We start from the raw sequence: 15,661 nt of genomic DNA, 5'->3' as shown, positions 1-15,661 counted from the left end.
TTATATTAAGGGCGGCTTACGCTGAACTGTTTTACATAGTATTTTTCGAAACCTCTTGAAGGAACAAATTTTCCCTTCGAGCTCTGGCATTGCTTCAGCGGCCTCTGGTGACCTCCTGGCTTGGCAACCTGCGCCCCGCCCCGCAGGCAGCAAGCCTGACCCAGAGTGGCCTTGCGCGCCGCCGCCTCGCCAGACCCTCTCTCCCTCCCACCGCCCTGGACCAGCTTCCATCCCGCAGCCTCAGCCGTCTGCGACAGCGACACCCCCTCCTCCCTCCCGTGGCTCCCCCCGCGAGCGGGCCGCGCCAGACAGCGGGTAACCGCCGCCTCCGCTGGGGCATCCCGGCTCCATAGGCCCAGCGCGCTCCAGACATCTGCCTCTCACTGGCCACCGTCGCTGCCCCTCACCCCGCGGCCCCCTCAGCAATTGGCCCCAGGCCGTCCTTCGTCATCCTCGGCCTCGTCTCAAGTCCCGCCTCCGTCGCCGGGTCATTTAAGTTTATCACAAATAAATAAATAAAGGAGGAAATAGAAATGCGTAGAAAGTAAAAGCAGTCAGGAGGGGGCGGGGGCGTGGAGGAAAAAAGGCAGGAGGGGGGAGGAGTAGACAACCAAACCTGATTGTGTCTGTGTTGGCCAATCACAGCTCACTCCAGTCCGGTCTGACGGGCTCTCTCAACCAATAGCCTTCCACCTCTCGGATCACTGAACAACGAGATACGACTGACCTTTCCAGAGTGGGCAAAGGTGCGGCAGAGTGGGGGGGAGTGGGAAGAATGTTGACCAATCGCCTGTTAGCACTTCTCTGAGCGAAGTTTCCGTGCCCCAATGGGTGTTTGAGATAGCGGATTGGGCCTCTTCTAGCCCAATCGAAGGTGGTAGAGATGAGGGAAGAGGCAGATGGGGGCGGGGACCGGGGAGGGGAGGAGGAAGAGTGCATTTTGTTTATGGGTGGCAACCTCACGAGGGGCGTCCCATTCTGATTGGCTCCGTGAAGCCAGGAGTGGCATGAGAGCAACCCAATAGTGAGGAAAGATAGAGGGTTCGCCGCGTGAGGCGCCCAATGTGGGCCTTGTGCCGAAGAAGTAGGGGCGGGGGGAAGTTTAGGAGTTGAGGAAAGAAGATTAAAGAGCGCGAGGAGGTAACGCCAAAAACTCTAATTTGTTGTGGGGCGGGTGGGAGGGGTGTGTGCGTGCCGAGGGGGGCGAGGCGTCTGCGAGGCGCTTGGAGTGGGGGGCGGCGGGACGGGGAAGGAGGGGCGCGGGGTGGGGTTGGGGGAGCGAGTTAGAGCCGCGAGCCCGCGGGCCGCCGGCCGGCCGAGCGCGCGCGCCCCCGCGCCCCGCCCCGCGCGCGCCCCCTTCCCCGGGCGCCCCTGCTCGTGCCCGGCGGCGGCGGCGGCCTCGTCCGACCCCGCGGGGAGGAGGGAGCGCGGGAGGGTCCCCGTCCCCGGAGCGGGCGGGGCGTCCCGCAGCTGGAAACGTGTCTTCTGCCTTCTTCTCTCTACTCCCTGCGCCTGGAGCTGCCGCTTCCAAGAAGAGGAGCTGAGGGGGACTAGCCGGGGCTCAGGAGCTGCTAGAGGCGCCCGCTTGTCTTCCGCCCCCTCCCTCTCGCCCTCCCCCGCTTGCCGTGGCTCTCGCGGGCTCGAGCGTCTTCAGAGGACGGGGGGGCGGGAGGTGTCCGGGCCCCAGAGCCGCTGGACGCCCCTCCGGACGCCGGAGCTCCTGGCCTCCGCCTGCTTCGCTGCTACGACTAGACAGGAGGGGGCTTGGGAAGGGAAGACACATCTTTCCTTCTTTCTCTCCTCCTTGGGGCTCCTTTTGGAAACATTAAAAAATGTTTACGGTTTTCGATAGCTGAGATAAAACGGTTGGAAGCTTTTGAAAGTTTAAAAGAAATGCACTCGCTCTTACATCGTTTAATGCGTTACTGTCTGTTGGGCTTCTGGACCTCTCCCACCACCCACCTCACGCCCCCTTCCTCCCCGAAGCTGTTAGCCTTTTTAAGGATGCTGAAGAGGCAGGAGGCAGAGATTTTCCAAAAGTTCTATTGATAAACACACTTGCACAAACATATGTTAAGCACACACATAAACTATAAACATTAGCTAAAAACACAATATGGCCTACAGCTACACTACCTAGCGGGGTAATCCGCTGATCTCTTAACACTGAGCCCGGTTAAATGGGGTCAGTGGCAGGATGACAGTTCTCCAACGAAAATCTGAATGAAACAGGAAGCAATTTGGTAGCCTGTGGGTTAAGTACTGTCCTCAGAATCAGTATTGGTTCAAGCTAAATTGAGCGTGTTAACTTTCTAGACGTGGAAATTGTCTTCCCTACTTCTTACCGATAAAAATACCAAAATGTGGCTAAAGTCGAGGGTCTTCTCACTGTGGTCATATGTAAGTTTCAGCTAGTAAAATTAGCAGAGGAGTGTTTTCAAATGAACTCAGAATATTCTAGTTGCTATCGTTGCTTGTTGCTATTGAAAAGTTTTAAAGTATAAATTATAACGCCCGTTTTGTAAGTATATTCTAGCACTGTAAACACCAAATTTAAATGATAAGCAGCTATCATTAACGAATTGCATAAACAGTTTACTCTCCTACCCGTTGCTCTTAATCCCAAGTACCCTTTGCTATCACATGGAGAATAGTTAGGACAGGCCCTTACTCCGCCCCTCCCCACACGTGTAAGTTTGACCAGTCCACGTTTGGCTACTTTCTGCATTTCTGCTTTACAACTAGGTGTTTCTGTAGTTCTAGGAAAAGAACCCAAAAAACATTCAAAATCAAAAACTGATTTTTCATGCCTTTGTTTGCTCTTTATCATTTGTAATCAGAATGTATCACAGTTGACGCACACAGAGTGTGTGGTGACACCACTGTGCCCTCTGGGAATAGTCTTCTCTCAAGATAGCTTTTAGAATTGTCCTTGAAGAATTGCTGATGTTACTCATTGTTCAGTGCTCAAGGTTTCATTCCTAAGATTGGGGTTGTGATTTCCATTGAGCTCAACTTTGGAGGACTCTAGGCTTGAGAATATGGTGCTCAAACAGGTGAGAAGATGGAGGAAAGTGAGTCTTCTAGATCTCTATTAGCTGCTCAGTGAGTCCAGCAGTTGGGTATTCTGGGATTTGTGATTTCAGATCTCACAGACCAGTGGAATACAGGCCTTTTGCATATGAAGATCAAGTGATAAGTTAACTGGCTACCAGCCTCCAAAGCAAAACGCCCTTTCATGGTAAGGTCCTGATTTTAACAGACTAGACAAAGAAATTTGGCTAAAAACTGTCAAATTTTACCCATTTCCAGGAAGAAGTCTTTGTTCTTACGTGTCTAGTCCAGTTAAGATGCCAGTATTTTAAGATTACAGTCATGCAGCATAAAGACCTTTTGGTCAACAACAGACCAAATATGCAACAGAGCTCTGGTAAGATTAGTACCATATAGCCTAGGTGTGTAGGCTGTGCCGTCTAGATTTGTGTAAGTACAGTCTGTGATGTTTGCACAAGGACAAAATCACCTAAGGACACATTTCTCAGGACATATCCCTGTCATTAAGTGGCACATGACTGTACTACTACACCAAGATAATACAGGTATAGTTCATGTGTACACTGACTAGCTACTGAAGGGCGATATGAGTTTAAGTGGAATACTAGAGGAAAGGAAAACTTCCACGTGAGGGTTATAATCGAAGAGGGGAGTTTAGAACTACTGGTCCATGTGATGCCAGTTTCCTGTGTAGTCAAGTCAGAAAGTTTTTGAGACCCACAAATATCCAACTGCTCTTGCTGTCAAATTAATACAAATTTGGCTACTTGGTATAGGAACAAAATCTAAGGAAAAAGCCATTTTAAATGAATTATTTTTATCTCAGTAGTGAAAGTCTTCAGAAGACTTTCTAATCAAATTGGACTTTCCAAAAAAAGCCTAGACTGAATAATTACATCATTTTAGAAGAGTAATAAAAGATAACAACCAAGTGCCTGTAAAGGATCTAAAATTTATAAATGAATTACATATTATTCCAAGTAATTTAGAATGAGTGGTAAGGAGAGACTTCCGTAAAACATTTGGAATAGAGAAGTGGGACTTGATGGGCTCTGCCTTATTCTCTGAAATAATCGTGTTTTTCTGAAATGGATGTTGAAATGCATTAAATTGTTCTGGACACTTGGGATGTAACAGTGAACAAGAGAGAAAATTCCCTGCCCTTGTGGAGTTTACATTCTAATGTCACAATGTCACATATACTTTGTGTACTTCAGATTGCTAGGAGAAGAAATCTTTGGATGAAACTTTAAAACTTAGCAGTTTTCTCATTTTAGGGAATACGATTTGAAAGAACTTGCAAAAGTTTGAGGGGTAGGGAGATATTTATCAATTGTCAATGATTAGAAAGGAAGAGCTTATTTTGTTTCTTATTTGTACCCTTCTTTATTGTCGTGAAACGTTCCCCATATATTTCCGTAGGTCTTTTTAACAGACAGGGGTTTTATTTTTTCATAATTTTAAGCATGCTTTTGAAATAAATAAAATGTTACCTTATATTAAAAAAAATCTGTGTCTTGAAATTTACTGTAAAATTCCTATAGAGCTTTTGTCTTGTTAGCAAACTGAGGTAAAACATAAGCTAGAATATCTTAATTTTTTTTAGTTAGAATTTGTTTTAGGAATATGTCTGAAAACTCAGGTTCCTAAATCTTTTTCCGTTGTGATTTTATCAAGAGAAGATGGAACTTTGTTGCAATTAATTTATAGGTGACATTAAAGATAGAAAAAGCCCTGCAAAAAATGCTTTGTTATTTAAACCTTTCTTTCAAACTACAAAAGCATTTGATTGGCACTTCTCTGTTTTAATAGACCATTTGTAATGCAAGAGGAACGTTACAGAAGATTTTAGCATTACTTTAAGTCTAATCATTTAGTCTGTAGGTGTAAAAATCCTATGTTTCTAACAGAAGGGAACTTGGTGCCTGGTTAAGGGAGTATATTATTTAATGCTGAGTTTGTTGCTTCAAGTAGTGGGTGTCTCACCTTTCCAAAACCTAGTTCACAGTTCTCAAATAACAAGTTCTGATTTTCGTTATTTTTCTCCTTCACGGTGAGTCTTATTTTGTTAGGCAGATCCAAGTTCAGTTCTTAAGTAGCATAACTTTTTACACGCAGTCCTCCCACGACCAGTGCTCCCATTCCCTGCTGGGAAGGGCTTGTATTTCTATACGCACATTAGATCTGTCTAATGCTACTTTGTAGCATAACATCTCTTCCAGAAATGGTACATATTAATGTCCTTTAGGGAACATTGAGGTTGCTTCTGGCTATTTGTATACAGACCTGCCAGAATCTGAGAGCTATAAATAGGAAGATTTGGGAAGAAAAGCAGAGACTATAACTAATGGAATATACTGTTTTAGCTGAAATCTTTTTTAAAGAGCAAAGCGGAAGAATGGTCGATAGAATGCTAAACACTAAGAACTTTTCCTAATTCTGTTAAGATGGTTGATCAATGTGTGTTTATGTGCGTGTGAGTATATGTTTATATATGAGCAGTTTTTGAATAAAGACATATTTCAGTACTGGATAAATAATTCCACTCCTGCCTTGTGGTCCTTGACATGGAAGGCATTCAAAGTTCCCAGGTTGTTTTTTAAACTCACTTTGTTAGTTACCAAAACTTTACTCTAAGCAACATAGAAACACAAGCTGATTAAATCTTTGTAAATTTTGTAATAATTTTGATTAAAAGTTGTTTTGGAAAGTTTTTTTAAAGCGTGATTACCAAGCAGCACATAAAATGAATGAAATCTAAAGTGAAGAGTTCTTAGAACCCTGGATCCACATAATAAGATAGTTGAGAGTTTCAAAGAGGTATTCACAGGGCAAAAGATAAAATCTTGACATCTGTCAAATTTTTATAGTAATAAAATAAGCATGACTAATTCCATTAATATTCATGTTTTTAAGGTAAGTGTAAGTATGTGTATAGTGCATTTTAAGTCAAAATTTGGGGTGTTATTGGCTAGACACAGTCATTTCTTTGCCAGAGAGACTAGGCTGTGTGAGGGCTAACCATCTGTCAAGTGATAGAGACAAAGAAAGGTTTAATATACCAGTTTAAAATTTCCACTAACTTGTTTTGAATTGTATTGTCATTTTGTTTTGGCCTTCATACTCTGTGTTGAATATGCACTGGGTCAGTCACCCCACTCTGTTTTATGAACAAACTATTCAAGGTCTAGATAAGGTTATTGTCACAGCTGATGAGATGCAGAGGCAAGATAAAATGTGTTTTGATTTTGCTTTCATGTAATGATCAAAAACTCACAAGTGGGCCACCCACTAGCAGTTATACAAATGACTTCAAGCACACTCATTTTCACCCACCCATTCTGAATTTTGGGTGTCTTAATTCTTTTGCTTTATATGTTCAAGCCTTGTATTTCAAACCCATTCCCGAGCTGTTTGGGGGCGGGGGAAAAAGTAGCAACAGCAATCCAGATTGCCTGTTTTAGGTACAATATGGTGTGATGTGAAATTGAAACAGCAGATTGGTGAGAAACTTTAGTTTCAAACAAATATAAACTAGTTTGTTTAGTGAAGTCATACACAAAACAGTAGTCTCCATTGACAGGGCAACTTTTTTTTTTCCAGTAATTTCCACATCATGAGGTCACTGTGGTTATTATAGGCCAGTAGTCTATTTCCAAGGCATCGTATAAGAAAAGAAGCTATAATATTGCTGATTGTAATGATATACTTAGATATGGCAGGCCGAAGAATTATTTATAGCAGTGCTAATTATATCAACAAAAATAGCAATATTAATACTGTGTGTCAAAATCCATTCTTGACAGTATGAGGTAAACAGAACTATAGTCAAACAAAGCAGCCAGCCTGTCTCTACTGTCAGCTCATGAATATGCACTTCAGGGAAAATACGCACACAGTTCAGAGAATTGGGTGCAGTGATTTCGTCTCCTTTGCAATTACTTTTGACTTTTTAAAAAAGATGTTCTTTATTTCTAATTCATACAATATTAAAAAGACTTGGATTTTTAGTTTTGAAATTCTTCGTGGGAAGAACCTCTAACAATGTACAAAACAAAAAACACGACTACCATACGTACACACACCTAATAAATCTCTGGCTTCTTTTAAATGTTAAAAAATAATCTTTTCCGTGATTTTGATGTAAGGAAAAGCATAAATTTCCTTTTTGATTTTTGTTCTTCTGGTCAGTTTTTATAATTTTATGATATTTTGAGCTTACTGGGAATATAAAATCAAATAAGTACAAGTCATTAAATTCAAAAGTTTTTAACATGAGGGGACAACATCTAACTTTTCAGTCAACCCCTCATATGTTAGATTTAACTCTGACTTTATTGCACGTTTTCAAAAATCTCAAATGTAGAGTTAGGAGAGATTATTCTAGGTCTAGGGCCACCACTAACTGATGTGATCTTGGTGTGTCACATAATCTATTTGGATCTCTGCCATAGCTGCTTCATCTTTAGGGTCCTCTTCAGCTCTAATAATATGAACATGTTTCTTTCAACATTGAATCTTTATTTTAGCCTCGGGTAGTGTGCCTGAAAGTGATGTGTAGAGTACCAGGAAGGAGTATGTGTAAAATACTTGACTTTGCTCTTTACTTTTAATCCTTGATGGAAGTTTCATTTTAATAATACCTGCTTTCAGAGATGGTATAGTAGTTTGTGTCAATACATAACATTAAGTACTTATAATCTTTTATAGTTGGTAACTATGATACATTTATCAGTTTACGTAACTTTTTCACCATTTCACCTTCACTCATGAAGATAGATTGGTAATAGAATTTATAAACATAATTCTTTGCGTTTTACTCTGCATAAAGTTGCTTAACTGGAGAAAGCAGGTAATAACAGAATGAATTAACTCAGTAGTCTTCTAGTTCTATAAAATAATATTGATGTATTTCTTCAAGGTAAAAAGGTAAACTTGGGTTTTGTGTCTCTAAGCAAAAAGTAAATATACTTTGAGTTATCAGGAGCCATCTCCACATGATCTTATAAAATTGGTAATTTTTAACTACTGCCTTTGATTATTGATCCTACATCATACCCATCCAGGGATAAATTTACATAGGAGAGATGATAAGGTAGACAAAGTTGACTTTTGACGTAGAATAGTGGAAAGAATCTGCGTTAGAAAAGACTTTACAAATACTGCGTGTCATATATAGCAACAACTGCAGACAGTTCGTGTGTATCTACTTGATAGGTCTTTATCCAATGATAACCTAAAGTTTTCATTTAAAATTTCATTCAAGATGGAAAATTCACTCTCAGTTTCTTTATAATTGATTCAAATTCCTTTTGCTGGTGTGAACGGTAGTGAGAGGCTCAAAACCATCAAACACTTGTACCTGTTCATGAATGGAAACAGCAGTTTTTAGAAAGCTATACTTACAGTCCCTGAATTCTCCCACTTCCCCTACACTGATCCATAGCTCCAGATCTTCCTGGTACTGATCATAATATTTTATAAATCACCTCATAGACAGAATATACAGCAAACTCTCAATGTATTAGGGAATGTTAAGCTATTCTGGCCTGCCAAATGTCTAACTAGTGGGGAGAAATGGCAAGATAATTTTTAGATCACCCATTTGGCACAAGAGGTGGTATGAGTACCTTATTGTGTACAAATAAGGGAAAAAATATTCTAAGGGATATTTACAAGGGAGGCTGAGTTTAGATGATTAGTTAACTGAAACCTAGCACATGTATTGAGGAATTAATGTAGACTCTTTTGTAAAGACATTGATGCCAAAAGGACTAGCAAAATTTTTGGTGGGAAGCTTAGTGAAAAGAAAAGAAAGTACATTCTGTCCTTGTACTAAACAATAATACTAATGACAACTACAAGAGTAGCCAACATTAATGAGAGCTCACTCTGTACCAGGCATTGGTTATATCTGCATTTTCTCAGTTAATTACATAATGCTATGCGGCAGGTACTTTTATTATGCCATTTTTAAAGTTAAGCTAAGGCTCGGAACGGTTAAGTAACTTGTTCAAAGTCACACAACTAGTATAAACAGCTGGGAATTCAAATTCAAGTCCAACTCTTGAGAACCTAAGCTCTTAATCACCACCCCATCATTCCTCTATTCTGGGGCCATTTTCATCAGTGCTTGTCCAGATTTGTACTGGTAGTTTTATTTCAAGACAGTTATAGTGGATTTGGAGAAGGTTCCAGAGAAGGGCACAAGGTGAAAGAGCAGTAAGTGGGAGGAATGGTTGCTATGGCACAGTCTGTTTTTAAAATTTAACTCTTCAGTCTAGAATTACAAATGCTGAGAGGGAATTTGTCTAAAGGTTTTACAGTGGATGGACTGGGTAGCTGCTGCCTGATTTGGTTCAGCGAACAACAGTCAAGCTGAGTAACAGATGTTAAAACAGGCTGAGACGATCGTGAGTAGGAACAGGGCAAAGGAAGCAGTAGCTACTGGGAGTACTGGGAAGGTTGAGGTCAAAAAGGAGAAGTAAATCTACGCAGACTGAGTTACCAAGAAGTAGGGATCATAAAAAGGGTGAGGCAGGACAGAAACAGAATATGTTAAAAACTGCAGCAGATCCTACCGACTTTGGAAGGCCCTTACATTTGTTGTTTTTTGTATGCGTCCTTATATTTGTTTTAGAAACCAACAGCTGGCTTAAATAGGGGCCACCTAGTGCTTGGGATACAAAAACAGTAGAGTTTGGGCACAAAAATCATCATCATCAATACTTAGAATTAGGTAGTAAATTTAGATACATTACAAAGAAATGCAATTTAGCACAAAAGCCTGTGTTGTAAGCCTTAGAATTACTTGTCATTTATTGAATACTTAACTGTGTGTCACTCATTTCTGAAATCATTGTTTCTGGGGGCATTTATAATGTAAGTTGCTGTCTGCTGTCCAGTTTTCAAATACAAGAAAACACGTCCTAGCTTTCCTGAGGATTTGATGGGTGAAATAAATTATACCTTAATTTTATTTAATTTCATTATGTAATTTAGACATTGATCTCCTTCCCACATTCATGGAATTTTAAACTAGGCTCCTCCAGGCTTATGGTGGAATAGAGTCTAGACTTCTCTTATGTAACTTTAACTTTTTCTTAATTTGTCACTATACTGAAAGAAAAGTTCATTTTTATTTGACAGGATAAATGCATTTCTGTCAGAGTAATCGGCTCAAATGATAAGCCCAGGTAAAGTCAGTGTACTTGAGTTTGGATTATATTTAGGATAGCCAGCATGAGTTACTGAAAAGGGAATTATAGAAAGTTTTAAGGTGAATTTTTGTTATTTCAAATAATCTTAATGATATCAAACCATGTACAAACAGATGTGTATGCCACGTATACATATGTACTCATACCTTTGTCTATGAGGTACTAGAGACTTCAAAAGTTTTTAAGAGATAATATTCACTGTTGAGCTGTCTTATATATATATGAGTTGGATCATCTGAATGGAGTCAAAGAATAATGAAAGATGAAAGTGCTATACCACCACTTAGGTGACTTTACTTTTCCTTATGACAATATCTCTGATGTTTTCTTTGAACTCTTATTTTTAGTGCATTAGGAAATAAGGTGCAATAACCATTTTGTATGTTTCAAGTAGGTACATCACTAAGAAAAATATGTTGTGAAATTAGAAAGATGATTTACATTCAGTTTATGCATGACACCTTTCCCCTTCAGGTTCATTGTCATGGTACTCTTTTGTTCTTGTTCTTTTGACATCTTGTGGTACCTAGTCTTTTTAACAGCTATGTTGTTTGCATCTCACCTTCCTATATATTTCTGACCCTTACAGAAATACCTTTGAGAACTCATGGTCTCAATAATTTTTTTTGTTCTGGTAAAGGGTTGAGAACAAAGCAATAGTATGTTGAAGGAGTGATTTGAGCTGAAAACAATATGGAAAAAAATGGACAGACTTCCAGGCCCTCTGATTCAGATATTCTACATTATAGTATCAACATTTGTTATAAAGTGAAATACCAAAATGTATAAAAGCCAAAATAAATAGTTGTTATTCTGTAATTTCGTGTTATGCATACCTCTGTTTCTATCTATTATTTGTGTAATGATGATTTTATTATGCAAAAATGGGTGCATCCAGTGTAAAGTGAATTTGATTCAGTTTGGTGATTTATATGCAGTTTAACTCATGACTCAAGTTCTTTGACATTCATCACTCAAGAAAGGTAACATTTGGAGTTATACTACACTGAACTGCAATTCCTTAAGGGCAGGTACCACGTTCTGTCAACCTTGCAAGCCTTGGTGCTTAGCATTGTACCTGGCACACTGGAGGGATTCAGTGTTGATCAGGCTCTTTTGTAGCTGTCCTAGGAAGGGTTACTGTGATTCTTGCTACCAGGCTAGCCATTCCCATATTTTCTGTTGACTGGTTCAAATTTAATGTTATTACCTGTTATAGGCTTTCTCTGTACTTTTCTAAGACCCAAACATTTTTGCACGTGCTTATGATCTTTTATCCTTTTAGATACTTAATGAAATTCTATCATGGCAGAATTTCCAATAAAAAATTATATTTACCATGATTCAAAAAAGAATGATATCAGATAGCACGCATCAATAGTAAAGCAAATCTGCTACAATCAATTCAGGATATTGTATTGAATAGAGTACACAGAATTACTTACCTAGTGATTCAAGGATGAAACCCAAATTTCATATCCTATATGATCCCTGTCTGGATAGTGGGATAACCCACAGTATTTTTTGCTCTTAATAGATTGAAATTGAGATTTTGAACATTTTATATGAGTTTCCTAATTCTTAAAAAAAAATTCATAGAATTTCACACAATTAAAAAACAGTTTTAGCTTATTTTCCCTTATTATCTACATTGTTTAGAAGTCTAGTCCAGGAAAACACTTTAATGTTAGGTGATATTATATCCTTAGCTCTTCTAGAAAGGAAAGAATGTAATTGGGCTGTGAACAACATGGAGGGTAATGTCATGAAACCACCACGTAGGATGCATGTTTATTCCTATATAACAGCTGACATGCTTTCTCATATTTATAAGACTTGCTAGTTAGACAGTGGGAAACTTACATGATTGGCCCAAGTCATAATTTGTCTTTCTGCTAACTGAAACTACAGCAAATTGAGTTGAAGTTGTTTCCAAAACAAAGGATAATTATGTCCTAGAATAATTAAAACTGGAGTTGCATTAACACTTATTTCAAGTGATTAATAGCTGTAGTATATTTTGGGATCTGTATCTAAGCATAATAACATATTGTCATTTTTATATATTCAGGAATATGCTTTCTGAGAAAAGTATTGATTCTTGGGAATAATTATAATAAATTCGCGGACACACCTCCAACCCACGTATCTCCCTTCCCTCAACGTTTTTAAAATTAAGGATTCTGAAAACAAGGTGACCTATGTTTGGCTACCTTCCCCTTCACTTCCAATTCCTGGCTGCCTTTCTGAATCAAATCTCTCTAAGACCTGTGACCAATTGCCATGACGCCTTGGTTAGAGAAACTCTGCTTTGAAACTCTTCTACCTTCAGTTGGGCAAGCAGCTAGAGAACAGTACTGAAGTCCAGGGATACAGATCAGAAAAGAGTAGACATCGGGAAGAAAAGCTTGGGCTGCAGAGGTCTATGAACCACTATGGGAGATCACTATTTGCTCATTTTAAGTATCCAAGTCTCCCCAACTAGCTAGAATGCTAAGGTAGCTGAATATGCTGAGTTTTCTTTGTCCTGGAGGCTGAAAAGAAATAGAGAGATAGGGAAACACAGAGATCTTCCTCCTCGCGCCTTAGCAGGGAGCTGACAGACTGTCTACCTTTGCTTTCACGAAGTGTGATATTTCTGTCCTGTAGGCTACTGCAACCACCACACCTGAGCTCCCAAGAGTTTTCAATGAAAATAACATCCATTTAAGGTGACCTAGTCATGAGGGAGAGAGGATCAGGTAGGAAAATCAGAGTACATATTCCAAGCAGCTAGTACTACTGGCAAAAATAAATGAAACCTGAATTTATGGGGAAAAAAATTAAGAACATTTAAGGAAATTCAAACACAGAACGAAAAAGAATTTCAGATACTAAGGAAAACACATCTCAATTGAACAGCTCAGTGGAAAATCGAAGGAGAACTTGGTCACTGTTGAAAGATGTATCAGTGAACTGAGAGGCCCAGTGCAAGAAATACATCAAAACACATAGAATACCAAAGTAAAACATGATGAAAATGTTGACTAAACAGGGTAAGTCTTGGAGGATAGATTAGAAGTCAAAACATGTGCATAATAGGACTTACAGAGGGAAAAATAAGAAGAGATGGAGGAGAGAGATAATTAAATAATAGAAGAAAAACAATTTCTCTGAGATTAGGAAAGATCAGAGCCTATGGATTGAAAAGGTTTACTGATTTATGGTCTTGCTTGAAAGAAAAGACACACTTAGGCATATCCTGATAAAAGTTTGGAACTCCAAATATAAATTGAAACATCTTACAAGCTCCCAAATAGGAAGAATAAGTTCCTATAAAGGGGAAAAATATCAAAGTATCATAGAACTTCATAGCCTGTAACATAGGAAGCTAGAAGATAGTGGAGTGACAGCTACACATTGCAAAAGGAAAATGATGACAATCCAAGAATTTGAACAGCAAGAAAGTTATCATTTGCTAGTCAAGGTGAAAGAAATACATTTAGGGATAATCAAGGAGTCAGAGCATATATAAGCATGTATAATTATTATACTCCATCTGAGAAAATGTCTGAGGATAGATTATAAGCAAACAACCCATGAACCAGAACAAAGACTTCAAGATGAGGAAGGTGAAGAGGAAAGGATATAGTGGTGAATAATGAGCATTTATATATAATTGTGTGTGTGTATAATTTCATTTGTGATAAAGATAGATGGCTAGTAAATATGTAATAAAATAGACAATTTCAGGCCTTTGAAATAAAAGGATCATATTTCTGTGAATAAATTTTTATAAGTACTGAACTGTCTCATTAGTTAATGGAGCGGGTGGGCAAGAGGAAAGTAAAAGAGGAGGAAAATGAGTGGTGGGAGATGAGCGGGAAGGAGAAAGACAAGATAGAGGGAAGAGAATGTGTGCTGAAGGTCTCATTTATTTAGGAGGAAAGGAAGGCGGGGCAACCTCTCGGTAGGATAAAAAGTGTCTCTCATATATATATGTTCATTTGAGTAGAGAAAGGAAAGGTTAATGCAAGAGAACATCATGTAGAACTTACATATTAGGAAGAAGAAAATAGAATGCAGGGCCACTTGATCAAAGAAAAAATATGGAAAAGGAAAATAAGTAAACAATAAAGTAAAATAAGAATAGGCAACTGGAAGATATACATGTGAGCACATCAGTTATTATGTTTAATATAGATTGAGTTCTCCCATTAAAAGGCAGATGTCAGATTGAATTTAAAAACATAAGCCCCTCAAATTATAACACGAGAAGAACACCTATGACAAAGTTATAAAGAAAGGTTGTTTGTGAAATGGTGGGCATAAAAGACACCAGGCAAATGCAAACAAAAGGAAAATAGGAAAACATGAGTGAACATGGATATCAAAAGGGGTTCTGTAATGATAAAAGGCACACTGTGAAAACCATGTAAATCTGTATACAGCCGATTTATTTACAGTAGACAAGTCCGTAAAGCAAAAATTGTTGGAAAGGTCCAGACAGCTCTGTTAAACACGTACAAATAATGGCTAAGAGAAATGGAATAATATAATTCATAAACTTAAATATATGTAGAATCTGATATTCTTTAAATAATTTTTTAATATCTTTGCTTGGCCACAAAGAAAAATTTACAAATTTCAGAAAGCAGAGATTTTACAGCACAATCTCTGATTATAAGCCAGTATAATTAGGATTTTAAATGTTTTTCTAAAAGGTGACAAAAAATTCTTAACTCCTTAGAAATTAAAGAAAGCACTCCTAAATAACTCTTAGATAAAGATGAAGTCACTTAGAAAACAATGAAAAGGAGAATATTTTATATAAAAACCTATGGAAAATAGCTAAAGACATTGTCAGAGGAAAGCTGATGGCCTTAAATGCCTTCACTATTGAGGAAGATGGAAAATAAAGGATAATCTACTAAGCTTAAGAAGTTAGAATAAAGAATAATACAAGATAGAAGAAGAGAGAATTAATTTTTTAAAAGATGAAGTTGTTGGAATGGAAAATAAAATACAATAAAGTAAAATCAATCTAAACTTTGGCTCTTGGGAAAGACCAATACAATACATAAACTCCATGTGTAAATTAAAAAGTAGAGAAGAAAATGAGCCCAACAATTCCACTGTGAAGTGGAAGAGAATTGAAAGCATATGTTCACACAAAACTTCTGCACAAATGTTCATAGCAGCATAATTTATAGTAGGTAAAAAGTGGAAGCAACTCAAATGTGCATCAACTTATCAATGGATAAATAAAAATGTGGTGTATCCATACAACAGAATATTATTCAGCCATAAAAAGGAATGACGTACTGATACATGCTATAATGTGGATGAACCTTGAAAACATTATGCTAAGTGAAGGAAGCCAGATACAAAAGGCCACATATTGTATA

At 38.6% G+C, this 15,661-nt stretch overlaps 1 protein-coding gene across 20 annotated transcripts in view; it reads left to right on the top strand.

Moving 5' to 3' along the window:
* Window positions 1–1,031: 1,031 nt before the first annotated feature.
* ZBTB20 (zinc finger and BTB domain containing 20) overlaps window positions 1,032–15,661 on the top strand; it is a 770,050-nt gene continuing 755,420 nt past the window's right edge. For 10 of the 20 annotated variants that reach the window (XM_070508896.1, XM_070508879.1, XM_070508901.1 and 7 more), the window contains exon 1: window positions 1,032–1,140. The gene's annotated coding sequence lies outside the window, so the exon portion shown is untranslated. The remainder of the gene's footprint in view (window positions 1,141–15,661) is intronic. The other 10 variants (XM_070508913.1, XM_070508911.1, XM_070508892.1 and 7 more) reach the window with 3 other exon arrangements.

This window comes from Equus asinus, chromosome 5, assembly GCF_041296235.1.
Source record: "Equus asinus isolate D_3611 breed Donkey chromosome 5, EquAss-T2T_v2, whole genome shotgun sequence".
In the NCBI taxonomy this organism is placed as follows: Eukaryota; Metazoa; Chordata; class Mammalia; order Perissodactyla; family Equidae; genus Equus; species Equus asinus.
Note: the sequence above shows the minus strand (reverse complement) of the source record. Positions and strands in the feature narration are given on the sequence as shown.